This window comes from Chiloscyllium punctatum, chromosome 14 (assembly GCF_047496795.1).
Source record: "Chiloscyllium punctatum isolate Juve2018m chromosome 14, sChiPun1.3, whole genome shotgun sequence".
Taxonomy (NCBI): domain Eukaryota; kingdom Metazoa; phylum Chordata; class Chondrichthyes; order Orectolobiformes; family Hemiscylliidae; genus Chiloscyllium; species Chiloscyllium punctatum.
In genome coordinates this window covers 37,703,731-37,721,042 of record NC_092752.1, presented here as the reverse complement: position 1 = coordinate 37,721,042, position 17,312 = coordinate 37,703,731, and the positions used below count along the sequence as shown (strand labels likewise).

The 17,312-nt window shown below is 39.9% G+C and overlaps 1 protein-coding gene and 1 long non-coding RNA gene across 8 annotated transcripts in view; one reads left to right on the top strand and one right to left on the bottom strand.

Moving 5' to 3' along the window:
* Positions 1-4,401, bottom strand: part of LOC140485728 (uncharacterized) — a 34,417-nt gene extending 30,016 nt beyond the window's left edge. The window contains exons 1-2 of the long non-coding RNA XR_011962419.1: positions 4,352-4,401; positions 3,986-4,175 (exon numbers count right to left, since the gene is read on the bottom strand). This is a non-coding gene — a long non-coding RNA (uncharacterized lncRNA). The remainder of the gene's footprint in view (positions 1-3,985; positions 4,176-4,351) is intronic.
* Positions 1-17,312, top strand: part of afg2a (AFG2 AAA ATPase homolog A) — a 518,183-nt gene that overhangs the window by 385,469 nt on the left and 115,402 nt on the right. The window lies entirely within an intron of this gene.

Genomic DNA, 17,312 nt, shown 5'->3' with positions numbered 1-17,312 from the left:
AGCAGATCTGGTAGTATCTATGGAGAGAGAAACAAATTTGGTATTTTAGGTATTTCATCAGAATTGATACAAGTTACAAATAAAAGAAACAGGAAAAAGAGGGGCAAGAGAGAATAAAAGGAACTACGTGAAAAACAAGGGTCATTAAGTAATTAAATGGCAGGCACAGACAAAAGGGCCAAGTGTAGAAACAAAGCATCCATTGATAGAAGGTATAAATGGCAACAGCAGAATCATTATCAGCAGCTGCTTTTCACAAAAACTGGGTTTGACGGTTATGATCTGAAATTATGGAACTAGATGTTATGTCTGAAAGAAGTCCCTCGCAGGTATTTGTGCCAAATCTGTCATATTCTGTAATTAAGAATACAACGTAATCTTTCAGAATTGATGTTGTGGCAGCAAGAGGTCTGATTTGGTACAGCTTAGCCCCAGAAGTTGGGTGTGGAAATTGGAAGCAATTATTGGAAGTTTACTTTTGCTCATACAGTAATCATCTGTTGTATTTCATAATAATCCCTAAAAATATCATCTTTTATGACAACATCAAAATGTCAAGACCAAGCCTTCTTCAAAATGTTTGCAGTTTTATTTTCTGGAATTAAACATGTGCAAACATACAAAAGTACAATTTTCAAAATTTGCAATGATAATGATATGAACCATGATGGTATGAACAATTCTGTTAGAGCTGGATATTATGCTGGTGAAATTTGACATGCTTTGTCCTACTATATTCCTCTTCCTCTCCTCATTACCACCCTTCCCATCCCCAAAACTTCCAGTGTATTCCATTCCCATCTTAAACAAGTAGGTTCTCTCTGAAGTGCCATTCCACCACCACTTCTACCCCTCCACATTCAATGCATCTGCTCTTCTCTGAGCTTAGGTTTTGAACTTTGGCAGATCGGGAGATAGTATGGAAGGTCAGAGTCGATAAAGTGTGGCGCTGGAAAAAGCACAGCACGTCAAGCAGCATCAGAGGAGCAGAGAAATTGACATTTCAGGTTGGAATCTTTCATCAGGACTGGGGAGGGGGAAGAGGGGTGCTGGGGGAAGATAGATGGGATGGCGATAGGTGGATGCAGGTAGGAGATCATTGTGATTGGTCATTGGGAAGGGTGGAGAGGATAGGTGGGATGGAAGATGCACAGGCTAAGTCAGGTTGGAGGCAGGGTGAGAGGGAGGACTGGACCTGGGATGAGGTGGGGGTGGGGAGTTTGAAAGTTGGTGAATTCTGTGTTAAGGCCATATAGTTGTACGTTTCCAAGGCAGAAGATCAGCTGTTCTTCCTCCAGTTTGCATGTGGCCTTATTTTGATGGTGGGGGAGGCCCAGGATGGACAAATCATCGGGGGAAGGGGAGTTGAAATGGCTGGCAACTGGAAAGTGGGGTTGATTGGAGCGTACGGACCATAGATGTTCCCTGAACCGGTCCTCGTGTTTGCACTCGATCTCTCTGATGTAGAGGAAACCACATTGGGGTCAACAGATGCAATAAATCAGATTAGAGGAAATGCAGGTAAACATAACCTGATTTTTTGCATTCGTTGCCCCCGTGTGGCGTCCTCTATTTCTCAGGCTCCTTCCCTCTCCCCAGTCCTGATGGAGGGTTCTGACCTGAAACCTTGACAGACCTGATGCATGAAAATCATGGCTGTTTTTATTTGGAGGTGTCTTCTTGGGGTTATTTTATCACCTAAACTCAGTGTTTCCCAAACCCTTTTCCTGTGTGTCTCTATTTCAATAATTGGAAATTAATGTAACCCTGGAATCCAACACTAATAGCAATAAGAATAGTAACATGCCATATAGAACTAATAAATTGTAACAACATATTTTAATATTTATGATGTAGTATGCATTTAAAGATCTTTATATAAAATAATAATATTTTGACACTTATTGGTTCATTACTTCATCTTGAGCTCATGACCTTGCTGAAAAGTAGCAGAAACACTATTGAGGATCATGAGGTGGTCGATATTGGTACCCAGCACATTGCGTGGTAATGAGGTTGGGATCAGACAGACTCGAGCACAGTAGTGGAGATATTGCTGCTGCATTCACAATCAGAGTTTGATTTTGAGACGTGGTGAAGCAGTCATGAACAGGAGTTTAAGGAAGAGAGACCTAGAGATGAGCATAGCATAGGCATTTGTGCTGGAGTGGGACACAGTCCCAGAGGAAAGGTAGCTCGCTATCCCATTCACTATGTCTGTAACTCACCGATTAGAGAACAATTGCCTTAACTGCTGTGCCAGCTAAGGTGACCGCAGACTAGAATTTAAACACATTTGATTCTGAGACCTTCAGATACTTGGTGTGACTTGCTGTGACTTGACCATTTGGAAACACCACTCATAACAACAAGTGATGTTATATTTCTTCAAGTCAGAAGCTCTTGCAATCCATTGCTCCCGATCACAACAATAATCCAGCAACATAGTTTCACAAATATGTGGGCCTCCAATGCATTATTCTAGTGGTAAATCTACAAAATGAAATTGGGTCTGAATGAGGCCCCACTAATATGTAAGCTGTTCAGTGAACTTTAGCCTGTTGGATACATGTGACACTTCCTATTAGCCTTGGAATCCTAAGACCTGAATCCACCCAATTTACCCAAACATCGCAGTGAGCAAAATCTAGCCTGTGGCTATTAAACAGATTGAAGACAGTGCTGACAATGTTTGAAACCAATTAAAGATTTTTGGCAATCCCTACCCTTTTTATCCCCAATGCCCTTGCACGTATGCCAATAATAAGCCAATGAATCAGAAGCAATTCACAGATTGGTACAATGTGAGATTCCAGCTCTGTTGTTTCTGGAACATCTAAAGTGATGCCTCAGAAAACCAAGATATTGTACAGTTGACTTCAGGCAAAGTTTGAACATACCATGCAGGTACATCATCAGCCTTTGAGTACAGTCAGCAATTTGAACTTTGAAGCACATAATTGCACCAATCAAGTCTTCATGTAATTGCGGGTTTTGAGAATTGGAACAAATAGAAAATCTAGCTAGTTTTCCATCCTTCACTCGGATGAGTTAAAACTACCTGGCATCAAATTTTATAAGGAACAGTATGCGTGAATGCTTTTTCATTGAACAAGGATGTTCTTGCTAGCTCAGAATGACGACTTTTAAAATGCAAAGTTAGTATTTGTCTCTGTTTGAACTGAATGGAAAATCTGGCCCTGTGAGTTGTGGCATGTAGACAATATTGTGACATTGCTGGCATCTACATCAGGACAAATTCATTGAGAAGATTTTTAAGGTTAGTCCAGAAAAAAGAATTAATAAATATTAATCAAATATTTAATTTTAGATCATCTTGAGAAATAACAACTGTAACCAGAGATGCATTTTGGTGAAGCCAACTACACAGTTGGCTTACTAGCCTTGAGCCATCAGTTGCTTGTACCAGCAAGTTACTGTTCATCATTCTGTGAACACCTTGGGTTGAATTCTCAAATGGCTGCAGAGGCAGCAAAGGAGGTGGACCTACCCACAGCCAGGGGTTGACAGTTGATTTTGTCAGCATACTTCCACCCACTGGACGCTTTTGAGAGTTTAAGGGAGCTGTAGTAGAAAACTGTTTATTACCCACAAGTAGCATATATCCAGTTCATTATCTTTATTAGGACCACTCTACCAATGATTGGCATATAGATTCCATCTCCACAGAGGCTGCAGCCTGGTTGAGGAATGCAAACAGCTTCTCCATGGCAGACAGAGGGTTCAATGCTTTTGGATGTCCCACCCCATCTTCAATAACAGTAGACCACAGCTGTGGCCTTAGGCCATTTTGGAGGGGTTTATCCTCCTTGCTGGTAACCTAGCTGCTGAGGCCTTTTTGTATTTGTAATTTTTTTTTAAATTTTCTTCTTGAGACTTTCTCTCTTTCCCTGACCTGGATCAGCAATTCGCATCTCTGACAATGAAGTAGCTGATGTCCTTCATCTCTTGGAAACACACTCACCGTCCTTAATTGAATGGGGCCCAGCTCCCTCCTCAAAAATTACTTCCAGGCTTTTGTCACTGGCAGTTCTAAGTTCCCAATCCAGAATTCAGCCCTGTGTTGGAATGAGAACCCTGCAACAGACTCCAATCCCTTAAGTTTGTTGCGTGAAAAGGATTCCAAGGTTTCTGATCAGTGCTGTTCCTTAAATCTGAAAAGCATAGAGCAGGTTCAAATACCTGTACCTGTTGTCCAGTATATCATCTGAATGATAGCAAACAATTAGGCAACATCTGGTTTGGAATGCCTGGAGGCTGCTCTGTAAAAACTGCTACTTAGAAAGAATAAATCTTGTATGTAGAAGATAAAAACCTCATGAGTATTTACCTGCAGTGGTTCCTGTGTAGCATTTTATATCCAACTTCTTTTGTGGAAACACAAATATGACTGTCAGGTAGAAACAGTTGTTAAAGTGTACACCCACCTATTGGCTTCAACATTGTTAGTCTGATCTTCTACCCACATTCCTAGGACCTATTTTCAAAAGCATTTCCTTCCTGTCTCACCAGCAATTACTGAGAATTGTTTTCTAAATTCCTAACATAGGTATGGAGATATTTATTTCCGATAGACAAAACCTGACAATTTACAATTTTGAAATATGCCTGACCTTAACTTTAAATAAAGAAGCTGCAGGATATGTGCCATGAATTGCAAAATGCAGGTGAGCTGAAGTTCGATAGTATCTGGTTGTTCCTCATGTGTTCCATTTGAAAATAGTCAAATGCAAACAATGTAAATATGTTGTTGGTTTAGGAATTTAATGGCAGGATTGTATCGGTTTTTCTTCCTTTTCTCAAGTATAAGATCAGCTCAATAAAACATGAAAGTGCCTTATAGAATTAATATAACTTGTAGTTTCAATCAATATTTACTTCTGTATGAAGTATTTAAGTGAGTAAATCATATATTAAATTTAAACTTTTGCCTCCATTTGGTTTGCTTTTTTTTTCTCTCAATTTTGCCATCAGGTTCTTCTGCCCCAATCCCCCTGCCTGTAGCTCCTCCTCCCCTTAAGACACTGACTGTTTGCTTGGATGTATTTCCAGGAGCACTGATCATATCATCCAAGTAACCATTCTTCATCAAGTATGCGCTTTTCCAATGATTGTTCACAGTCAGTTCAATTATGTTCAACAAAATTCCCTGATCCACGTGAGATCTGTGGGCTTCTTCGGTCAATCACAGCACTCTTGCTGGTTTCACTCATTCTACAAAAATAACTTCAGCTCTTCCGAGTTGTTTAAAGATCCTAAGTATGGTTGATGAGCAAGTGTTGCTCCCTAATTGGTAGACATCTGACCTGGACATTTTAAAGGGTTGCTGCATTCTATCCCAATTCAGCACTGCGGTCAAAATGACATCAACCATTTATGTAATACTCTGTATTTCCTTAATGCTTGCAAAAAATTTAGTTCTGCTTATGACAGATTTTACGACTTACTAAGGAGGTGTCTTACAGTCCTGATAAACAACTGCACTGTAACATAAACTGGATGAATTAAGTTTTTGCTTGTATAATATTTTTGTTGTCCTGCTAGTGAAAACAGTCTCAAATATGAACTGATAATTTCTTCAGTATGAGCCAGAAGACAAACCTCTAAATGTACACAACTAATATTAAAGGTGGATATGTGCTATAAACTGAGTACAACACTGGTCAACCATCATGTCATGCAGAACAACTTTAAGGGAATTGAAATACAACATTTAAGTGTTTGCATTATGATGTAATCATGTGTGGGCCCTCTGTTGTTAACACAGGTATCTAAGTCTGGCTTCTAATGCTCGCTGTAGTCCTGACCTAGTTTACCTGGTTACATCAGAGCTAAACCTAGTCTTATCCTCATTAACTCACATCTGTACGTGGCTAGCAAGGGTCACTGGATAAATATTAGGAGCAGGAATTCTGGTCACTTTTCTTCCTAGTGACCTGGGAGGCTAAAGCAATTTCAATGCTTAAACAGATACCAGAGGCTATAGAGTTGTAAAATATCGCGTGCTATGCATTCATTTTCATATGTTTGATTTCCTCTCTCAAAGTATTTGTGGTGTTCTGGTTCTGCATGTTGGTGTAATTTCTCTCCTGCATATTTCCTGCTTTTCCTAAACGTTCTCAATATGCAAATAAGAAATGGATATGTGCTTCGCCATTACAGTTTTTGTTCAATTTTCATCATGCAGAGAGTGTAGACTATTATTTTACACACAGGGCTCAATATTAACCCCCCCATGCTGGATGGAGAATGGTGGGTAGGCTTATAATTATTAACACAGACCAGATATACACCCATTATTATATTAATGAGAGACAGGACACTTCCTTAACATACTTAAGATAAACTTCTACACTGAAATTGGAAATCTGATTTGCACTTCCCTGTTGACACATGAGTTTCTGGCTCAGGAAGGGGTGTGCCTTTTCCATGACTCCTTGTGACTCAGAAGGTTCAAGAGTGCTGTCCCAGCACTTGTATCTATCTTTATCTCCGGCAATCTCACTGATTCCTCCTCGGACCTCCGAGTTCCAATATGGCGTTCCCTCTAGTTTTGTTATGCATTCTCCCAGATGCCACAAGGCACCATTTTCTCTCTCCATCCCTCTCAATGATCACACTCTTAATCCAGTCCCTAGATTAACTCTTTCCTCCCTGTTTGCCTAGGATTCTGCTCAAAGCCTGTGGGTTTACATGTCAAATTGACAGATTTCTGTGTGGGAATTAGAAGAAGAAAAGTCATAATGATATCCTACCATTATCATTTACATTTTTTTTAAAATTTCCTTATTTAAAATAATCCTGAGTGATATAAAAAAATTATCAAATCCTAAATATATGCATATATTATATAAATGTATTTCCAGCTTCACTGAGAATGAACTAAAATCTTGCTCAGTAGTGGATCTTAACAAGTATCTTAAAGGAGGAGAGGGTAACCCAATGAGGCAAAAACATTTAGAGAAGAAATTCAAGACCATAGGTCCAGGCAGGGGAAAACATGGTCACCAAAGCTGCAACATAGACACAGAATTCAACATACTTTCAGTCATCTTGAATTGTGAAATTTGAATCAGTTTAGTTAATATTTTACATCGTCAGCAGCAGTGAAATTTATAGAATCCTTGGCTTCTCCATGAATGGCTATTTCTGCTTTATCAGGAAATGGGTAAGACAGAGTCTTTCAGTTCTTGTTGTTACCAATCCATGTTCTTCCTCTTTCCTGCTCAAAAGATGTTATCCTAGAAGATATTTCACTTGTATATTCCCCTGTTGGACATCATTGTTTCCTTGTCAAGAAGGATAATCTGCTATTGACTTTCATCCCAATATATGAAAGTTCCAAAATGGTGTAAATCAAAAGAAGGAGATGTCTGACTGAGTTTCAGTGCCTTTAAAGAAAATGTTAATTTTCACTCAGACTGTGTTTATTTATCTCACATTTGCTTCATTGAGTTCAGCTCAACCTATTCTGGTTACCATTACAGTGATATCAAGTCAGTATTTCCTTTAAAAAATATGAAAGTCATGAAAATATTAAAATCAGAAGATCAAGTTTGAAAATTGCTAATCCATATTTACTGCTATCATGACAATGAGCAACTTTTATGAAAGATATAATTCTAAAGTGTTAATCTAATTCCAGGAAAACTTTTACCTTCTTTTAATGTCATTTGTTTTTATTCTTACCCTGATGCATTTTGATTGTTCTGTTTTATCTTTCCATTTCAATTCACTTCTTTAGCGTGGTTACTAATTAGTGGAAATGTTTTGAACTTTTCTGTTTCAGCTCTCCTTCCATTCTCACCTTCTGACCCTAGCCATTCTAACTATGTTAGTAATTCCAAGAACTAGTGGAGTTTTGGACCAGCCATCTGTGTGGCTGTATACATATACATGCTACATATGGTCAAGCCAAACTCCTTACAAACAGAATTGCTTCAACAAGAATAGGTTTACCACGGGTTAAAAACAATCCATTGGTCTTCAGTCAAGGACCCACTGTTTACACACAGTCAACTTCTATTGAGTAATTAGCCTGCTTTCAAAAAATGTTATTTACTGCTCAGCAGCTGTTAGTGAAATATTAGTAAGAATTTCCTGTTGCACAATATATTGTACACTTCAAATTGGAATGGAAGATTGTAGTTAAAGAGACACTGTCCCTAATTTTAACACAGCTAGAATATTGCATTCAGTGCCAAAATCAGGCACAGTGACATTACCTGTGCTGAACATAACGTAAGGAAAAAGTGGAAGAGTTCCTCACTATCTTCAACATGAAAGCAGAATCACAGCTGAAGGCAATGATGAAACCATGGAAGATTATAGCCGTTTACTTTTCTGGGCAGTTCCCGGGTGCAGGAGAAGCAAAGGTAATCCCCTGAGAGCCCACAATGAGTCTTTTGGTCTCCCAAGTCACAGTCTCTTCCCAATCATCTGCAGATTTGTCCTTGTACTGATTAGCAGGGATTGCAGTCAGAGTAGGGGTACTGCCCCTTAGTTATAACCGACATTTTCTGGATCAACACACCCACCAGATCTGATGACACCACTGAATGGATAGGGAAATAGAGTGCTAACATGATTCCAAGTGAGAGGTAACAACTAGATAGTAAGGACTATGTACCAGCTGGTTTAAAGATCACATAAAATAAAAAAAAAGTTAGGAAGGATTTCCAGCTTTGAAATATGCAGGAAAAAACCATATTGGATTGAGAAAATGGAGAAGACTGTAAATATAAACTTAGGTTTGAGATATTAAGGAGGAAGTGAATAGTGCTGTCATTGTGGAATAAGGACAAAAGAAGAGAAAGCGTAGTGACATGTACTGGGAGGTAAAAGAGAGAGGAGAACTTCTTCTGCAAACTAGGGAGAGAGGGCGAAGAATAGTTCATGATCACTGTTTTCGTGTTTTGTCAGTCAAATGTTGCAACAGAAAGCATCAATTCATATACACAGAGCACTTACTCAAAAACGTTAAAGAACTATCAACTGCACTACAAATGGTGAAACCTGGGCGTGTCTGCAATTTAAGCTTTCACAGCCCATGCTGCATTTCACCTTCAGAGTAACAATATCTTAGGCCTATGATCAGAACTGTTTTTCAGCTGGTCACTTTTGTAGAGCTGTCAGTCGGCTTCTGATCGTCGTTTCATTGGCTTGAATGGTTCCCCAAAGCATAAATAGCTGAAATACCTGCTTGCCAAAAATCACGCTTCGGCCTTCACCGATGATCTGGTTGCTTACCATTACTTATCATGTCAGCCATTGTAGATGACTAAATGAGAAGATATTAAGATGTAAACTAAACCAACTTGGGATAGGGAAAGGGGATGGTTCTTGAATTTGAGGTTAGCAAAGTTAGGGAAATTTACTAGGTTTTCTTGTGGTTACGACACTTTTATGAAATGGAAGCTAACCACAGAACCCCTACTAACACAAGACACTGGCTAACACATCAGGGTGTAACCAGTCTTATTATTTGGCTAGACAGTAGAGACATGATAACGGAGTACAAAATCAAGTTTTGAATTCCAAAGGAATTCTGGGAGAGCTTTGTCCTACGGCAACGGATATAGAAAGAAATTATTTATTCACTCTGTTGGGTGTTAGAATGACCTCTAGTGTCAGAGTTAGAGGAATGTAAAGGGTGACATAAATGAAGTTAACAATCACACAACACCAAGTTATTATTGTCCAACAGGTTTAATTGGAAGCACACTAGCTTTCGGAGCATCGCTCCTTCATCAGGTGGTTGTGTCACAACCATCTGATGAAGGAGCGACACTCCGAAAGCTAGTGTGCTTCCAATTAAACCTGTTGGACTATAACCTGGTGTTGTGTGATTTTTAACTTTGTACACCCCAGTCCAACGCCAGCATCTCCAAGTCATGAGTGGAGGTTGATTTCTTATTCTAGTCGTTTCACCTTTAACATTCCCTTACCTTTGACCTTGAGAGGCCATTCTGGCTTGCGGTTATGAGTTAAGTTTATGAGTTGTGAATGAGGTGTTTGCATGTCATTTATTTTCTGTGATTTTAAATAGTTTCCTGTATCATGATACAAAGAGCTTGAATTAATGTACCCATTTATCAAGTATTGCAAATAACAAAGAACATCAATGGGACAAACTGTCGGCACTTTTAAAGTCACTGAAAGTACTGGTTAGGGAACACTCTGACAGAACTTTGGCAGATGCATTTCCTTATCGGTGCTAATGGTCCAAAAGTATCTTACTCGATGAAGCATTGAGAGAGAATTTTAAACCTCCTGGCTTTTACAGTGAAGATGATTTGTGACTTTTGCAAATATGTGAACCACATTCAACCTTCTGCATTACCATCAGCTGCACAGGAGGATTTCTGGTCTTCACTGTCTCTCAGGCTACTTTTTTTTAGTTCATTCACAGGCTGTGTGCATCACTTGCAAGGCCATCATTTACTTTCCATTCCAAAGTGTCCTTAAGGAGATGGTGGTGATCTTCTAAATTCAACTGAGTAGTTTGCTTGGTTATTTCAGAGAGCAGTTAAGAGTCAACCGCATTACTATGATTCAGGAGTCACATGGAAGCCAGTATGATAAAATACAGATTCTCTTCTTATAAAGGACATGAGCAAGCCAGCTATGACTGACCAGTCAGCTCAAGGAGAAGTGTTATCACTGGGTGGGCTGAGGAAGTGGTAGGAGAAAAAAATGTATTTGTGTATTAATTTATCATTTTAAACACAGGCCACTTCTTCAGCTACAACAGGCACTTTGAATTCAAAGGGCATGTGTATTCCAACTCCTAGCCTCTACCTGTGACTCCACACTGCATACCCAAATAGACAAATCAATTTGTGCCTATGTCTAGGGAAGTTGATTTTCATTGAATTTGTTGATTCCAAAGTTAATATCAAGAAAATAAATTAAGATCTGTGCAAAGGAGGAATAAAATGTTAAATATATATGGAAGAGTTGAGAGTACAATACTAAATTATTATTATACAATCCTAAAATCTCTGAAAATAAATATCTATGTAATCACTTTATTTATTTTAATATTAAGTTAGTTAAATCACAACTAAACAACAATAACTCAAATGAGGCATTAGACAAATAACTACAGACATCCCCAACAAATTCATACTCAATGCTATATGCAGAAAGAAAACATTGTTCTGCCACACATTACAAAATGCCACCCATGGCAATAAATCTACAACTGTTGTGTTATTTTCTACAAGCACTTTCAGAACATCTTTTCTGCATGGCAAACAAAGCAAGGGAATGCATATGAATGGGAGGACCATGGGAAGCATTGAGAATCAGAGGCACGTTGGTGTGCCTGGACACCCGTCCCTTAAGGTACCAAGATATGTGGATAAAGTGGTTAAGGAGGCATATGGTGTTCTTGCTTTTATTAGTCGAAGCAGAGTTTAAGAGCAGGAAAGTTACGCTGAAGTTGTGTAAAATGTTGGTTAGGCCATAGCTTGAGCATTGTATTCATTTCTGGAACTGTCATTATAGAACAAATATGATGGCATTAGAGAGGGTGCAGAGGAGATTTACCAAGATGTTGCATGGGCTGGAGAGTTTCAGTTATGAAGAGAGATTGGTTTTACTGGGATTTTTTTTCCCTTAGAGCAGGCAGGGATTGAAAAGAAACATGATTGAGATGTATAAAATTATGAGGGACATAGATAGTGTAGACAGGAAGAAATGTTATCCAGTGATGGAGGGATCAATGCCCAGGCAGCATAAATTAAGGGAAGGGGCAGAAGGTTTAGAGGGGGTGTGAGAAGAAATGTTTTCACCCAGAGGGTGGTGGGAATCTGGACTTACTGCCTTTAAGGGTGATAGAAGCAGAAACTCTCATAACTACTTAGTATGTAGATATGCAGTTGTGATGTCAAGACATACAAAGCTATGGGCCAAGTGCTGGAAAATGGAATGAGAATCGTTCGCTGGTTGTTTTGACTAATATGGATGCAATAGGCTGAAGGTGCCTTTTTTGTGCTCCAGACCTCTGTAAGTCTAAACCACAGTTCAAAACAAAGCTCACCACCACCTTCTCAGTGGCAGTTGGTGATGGGCTATAAATGTCAGCCTTGTCAGTGTTACCACAGCAAATGAAAGAATAACAGAAAAATAAATCCTGAAATTCTGAGTAACATGCAAATATACCGTCACAGAATGGCTACAGCATAGAGAAAGGTCCCTTAACCCTTATGTCTGTACAGGCTCTCTGCGTGAATAATTCTGCTCGACCTATACCCAACCAGTTCCCTCCTGTTTATCTAATACCTATTGAAAACCATAATTCTGTCTACCTTCATTACACTCTCAGGCACTACTTTACAGATCCTAATCATTAACTCACAGGATTAAAAAAAATCATCTTTGTGTTTCTATTGGGTTTTCCCCCCAATCACCTTAAACCTGTGACCTCTGATTCTCAGTGCTTCCGTCATTTAGAACATTTTCTCCCTGTCCACTCCTTTTACATCCCAGACATGATTTTTAACATTCAGTCGCATCAGCTTTAAACTTTCATTCTCCAAGCCTTTATAATATATCCATGTAACTAAATTTCCTCATTTTAGAATGCTTTTAAGTCTTTTCTATACTTCCTACAATATTTTCACATTTTTCCCCAAGGTACTCAGAATTAGACTCAATATTCCAGATGAGGCTCAACCAGAGGTTTCAAAATGTTCACCACAACGTCTTTGCGTTTGTGTTCTAAGCCTTTATAAATCCAGGATCCCTTGTGCCTTTTTAATCACTTTCTCAACCTGCTCTGTAAGTGTACTCTCGGGTTTGTCTACACTTGCATCCCCTTTGAGGGCTGTGCATTTTGAGAGTTATTTTTTAAAGCTATCTGATAATCATTAACTGGAGTGACAGATCTTTTACTAATCCTAATTGTTGACACCACACCATGGGTCTATGTCTCAAACATCAGTACTAACTTTCATACATTACTGATAATGTCCAGTTTCATTGTCCAAGGGCAACACTGTATTGGAAAATGGTAATTTTACTATATGTGAAGGATGAGATCAAAATGGCCTGAAAGATCTTTTTCATTTATAATCTAAACACACATCCCATCATATCCACTGTTCATGCAGTATTGCTGTCCCCCAAGTTTATATTGTTTCCTGCTATCAGTTGTATTTGTTATCCACTGCCTGAATTCTATGATTTTTTTTGCCTATATTATCTCTCAAATTTTCCTCTTCATTTGTGACTTCATTTCTAAAAATCTGTAGTTCCTCATTTCTGTCTGTTTTTTTTTCCAGCTTCTCCTTCCCAATTTCATTTTATTTGAATTACATGATATGGTTCTGCGGAACAAGATACTCAGATGTGTGACAGCAGTGAGAAAATGGTTGAATGTCGGAAAAGATAAATTATTTTAAAGAAACAGACCTGTGTTATTGCAGTTGACAGACCAGATTCCAACTGAAACTCAATATTGTTTTGCTGACATGGTACTTGGAATTCGATGCACACTAACTTTGAATAGTGTTAATTTCATGCTTTGCTTTTTTTTTGACTTTATTTAAAATGTGGCCATTTATTACCCATCCCTAATGACTCTTGAGAAAGTAATGGTGAAGTGTCTTATTGAACTTCTGCAGTTACTCCCAAAATACTGGTCGGGAGGGTGTTCTAGTGTTTTCACATAGCAACAATGAAGGAACAGTGATATATTTCCAAACTCCTGCAGTAATGTCCTTGGTCTAAGATGATTGACATCCAACAATCACACCCACCTTCATTTGTGCAAGGTATGACTCCAACCAGCAGAGGGATTTCCCCTGTTTCCTGTTGACTCCCCTTTGCTGGGCTTCCTTGTTCCACACTTGGTCAAATAATGTCTTGATGCCAAAGGCAATCACTTCTGGAAGTCAGCTCTTTTGCCCATGTTTGAATCAAGGCTGTGATGAGGTTAGGACCTGAGTGTCTCTGAGGTTACCTGAACTGAGCATAATTGTACAGTTTGTCCTGTGTTTTATAATGGCATACCTGGGAAATTGTCTACATTTTTGGATAGATGCCAGTTTTCAAACTGAAATGTAACAGCTTGGCTAGTTGTACAGCAAGTTCAGGGCCACAACCTTGCCAAGGGCGGCATGGTGGCTCAGTAGTTAGCACTGCTACCTCACAGCATCAGGCTCCCAGGTTCGATTCCAGCCTTGGGCGACTGTCTGTGTGGAGTTTGCACATTCTCCACGTGTATGCGTGGGTTTCCTCTGGGTTTTCCGGTTTCTTCCCACAGTCCAAAGATGTGCAAGTCAGGTGAATTGGCCATGTTAAGTTGCCATAGTGATAGGTGCATTAGTCAGAGGAGGGTGGGTTACTCTTCAGAGGGCCGGTGTGGACTGGTTGGGCCAAAGAGCCAGTTTCCACACTGTAGGGAATTTAAATATTTTGGGCAGCACGGTGGCACTATTGCCTCACAGCGCCAGAGACCTGGGTTCAACTCCCGTCTCAGGCAACTGCTGTGTGGAGTTTGCACATTCTCCCAGTGTCTGCGTGAGTTTCCTCCCACAGTCCAAAAATATGCAGGTTAGGTGAATTGGCCATGTTAAATTGCCATTAGTGTTAGGTGAAGGGGTAAATGTAGGGGAATGGGCCTGGGTGGGTTGCTGTTCGGAGGGTTAATGTGGACTTGTTGGGCCGAAGGGCCTGTTTCCACACTGTAAGTAATCTAATCTAATCTAAGTTTGGGAGAAGATTTGTAGCTCGGGTGCTCGTTGTTGTGGTTCTGTTCGACAAATTCCCAGCTCGGCGAACAGAACCACAACAATCTAATCTAATCTAATCTAAAACCTTCCATAGTGTTGGATTGATCATCTGCAAGTGATTTCCTTGCTTATGGTTCACCCACTGCCTCAAGATTTCATTGTATCTGGAGTCTCAGGATAACTTCTTCCCAACTGCATACCACTGTGCCATCACCTCTGGTAGATCTGCCCTGCCACTGGAACAGGACACACTGATGGGTGGTAATGGTGGCACCTGGGACATGATTATACCCACAAATTATGCTACACAGACAGTGTCATATTGTTGTTTGACTAGTCTGTGGGATAGCTCTTCAAATTCTGGCAGAAGCCTTCCCATGTTAGTAAGGAGGACTTTGCAGGATAGACAGGACTGGGTTGCCATTTCTCATGCCTCTGTCAATGCAAATGGTCCATCCAGTTTCATTAGGCTTTGTAGCGGGTTGATACAATAGCTTGCTAGGCTATTTCCGGAGCAATTTAAGGTCATTCCAACACCTAAAATACCTCAAAAAAGGCTCAAAGGTAGAAGTCAGAGGGTGGTGGTGGAGGGTTGTTTTTCAGACTGGAGGCCTGTGACCAGTGGAGTGCCACAAGAATCGGTGCTGGGCCCTCTACTTTTTGTCGTTTACATAAATGATTTGGATGCGAGCATAAGAGGCACAGTTAGTAAGTTTGCAAATGACACCAAAATTGGAGGTGTAGTGGACAGCGAAGAGGGTTACCTCAGATTACAACAGGATCTTGACCAGATGGGCCAATGGGCTGAGAAGTGGCAGATGGAGTTTAATTCAGATAAATGCGAGGTGCTGCATTTTGGGAAAGCAAATCTTAGCAGGACTTATACACTTAATGGTAAGGTCCGAGGGAGTGTCACTGAACAAAGAGAACTTGGAGTGCAGGTTCATAGCTTCTTGAAAGTGGAGTGGCAGGTAGATAGGATAGTGAGGAAGGCGTTTGGTATGCTTTCCTTTATTGGTCAGAGTATTGAGTCATGTTGCGGCTGTACAGGACATTGGTTAGGCCACTGTTGCAATATTGCTTGCAATTCCAGTCTCCTTCCTATCGGAAAAATGTTGTGAAACTTGAAAGGGTTCAGAAAAGATTTACAAGGATGTTGCCAGGGTTGGAGGATTTGAGCTATAGAGAGAGGCTGAACAGGCTGGGGCTGTTTTCCCTGGAGCGTCGGAGGCTGAGGGGTGACCTTATAGAGGTTTACAAAATTATGAGGGGCATGGATAGAATAAATAGCCAAAGTCTTTTCCCTGGGGTCGGGGAGTCCAGAACTCGAGGGCATAGGATTAGGGTGAGAGGGGAAAGATATAAAAGAGACCTAAAGGACAACTTTTTCACGCAGAGGGTGGTACATGTATGGAATGAGCTGCCAGAGGATGTGGTGGAGGCTGGAACAATTCCAACATTTAAGAGACATTTGGATGGATATATGAATAGGAAGGGTTTGGAGTGATATAGGCCGGGTGCTGGCTGGTGGGCCTAGATTGGGTTGGGATATCTGGTTGGCATGGACGGGTTGGACTGAAGGATCTATTTCCATGCTCTCCATCTCTATGACTCTGACTCTATGACACTCACATTGCTGTGGGTTTGGAGCCATATGCTAGCTAGACTAGGTAAGAATGGTAAATTTTCATTTTCAAGTACATTAGTTAACCAGATGTTTGTTTTGTTAAACAAGAATTGACTCGTGGTCGCCATTGGACAAACTTTTAATTCCAGATTTTTATTGAATGCAGATTACATCATTTGTCATGGTTGGATTTGAACTAGTATTTCAAGTGTGGGGAAAATGGTACAGAAAATACAGCATATTAGTTAGTCTGATAGTAAATAGACTATCCTTTCATATATTCATGGCTAACTGTTACAACAGCAGTGAGACAGATCAGATTTCTTTATAGATTATAAAAGATTTACAGAATTAAAAGTATAAGAATGATCAATAACAACTGTATGGGTCTTTGCTTTCTCGTCCCCAGAAAATTTGGTTAGCTACAGCTTAGAAGAAAACTATTCGGCCTACCTCACCCTCTCCACAACAACAGCTAACTGGTTCTCCTCCTCACTTTCCTTGCAGCCCTCTCATTGTTTTTCTTTAAGTGCTTATCCAGTTCCCTTTGTAAACTACAATTGAATTTGTTTACACTGCACTTGTAAGCAGTGCATTCCAGATACTAAAAAAATGCATAAAATATCTTTCATATCAGGTTGCCATTGACTATTACACTAATCACCTTAAATCAGTATTCCACTAATCCTCAACACTTCCACCAATGGTAACACTTTCTCTTACATCTGCACGGCCTGGACTCCCAAAGACATTTTGAATGTCTCTGGGCTGAATCTTACATTTTGTTTGGCAAAGTGTAAGTTGTGTTGAATTTTCTTGGATGCATTCTTATTTTGCAATCCAGCGAGATTTTTTGCTGTATCTTACCAAACATGGCCTCTCAACAGTCCAGACCACCACTATGGCGTCCGTCATGCTTGATT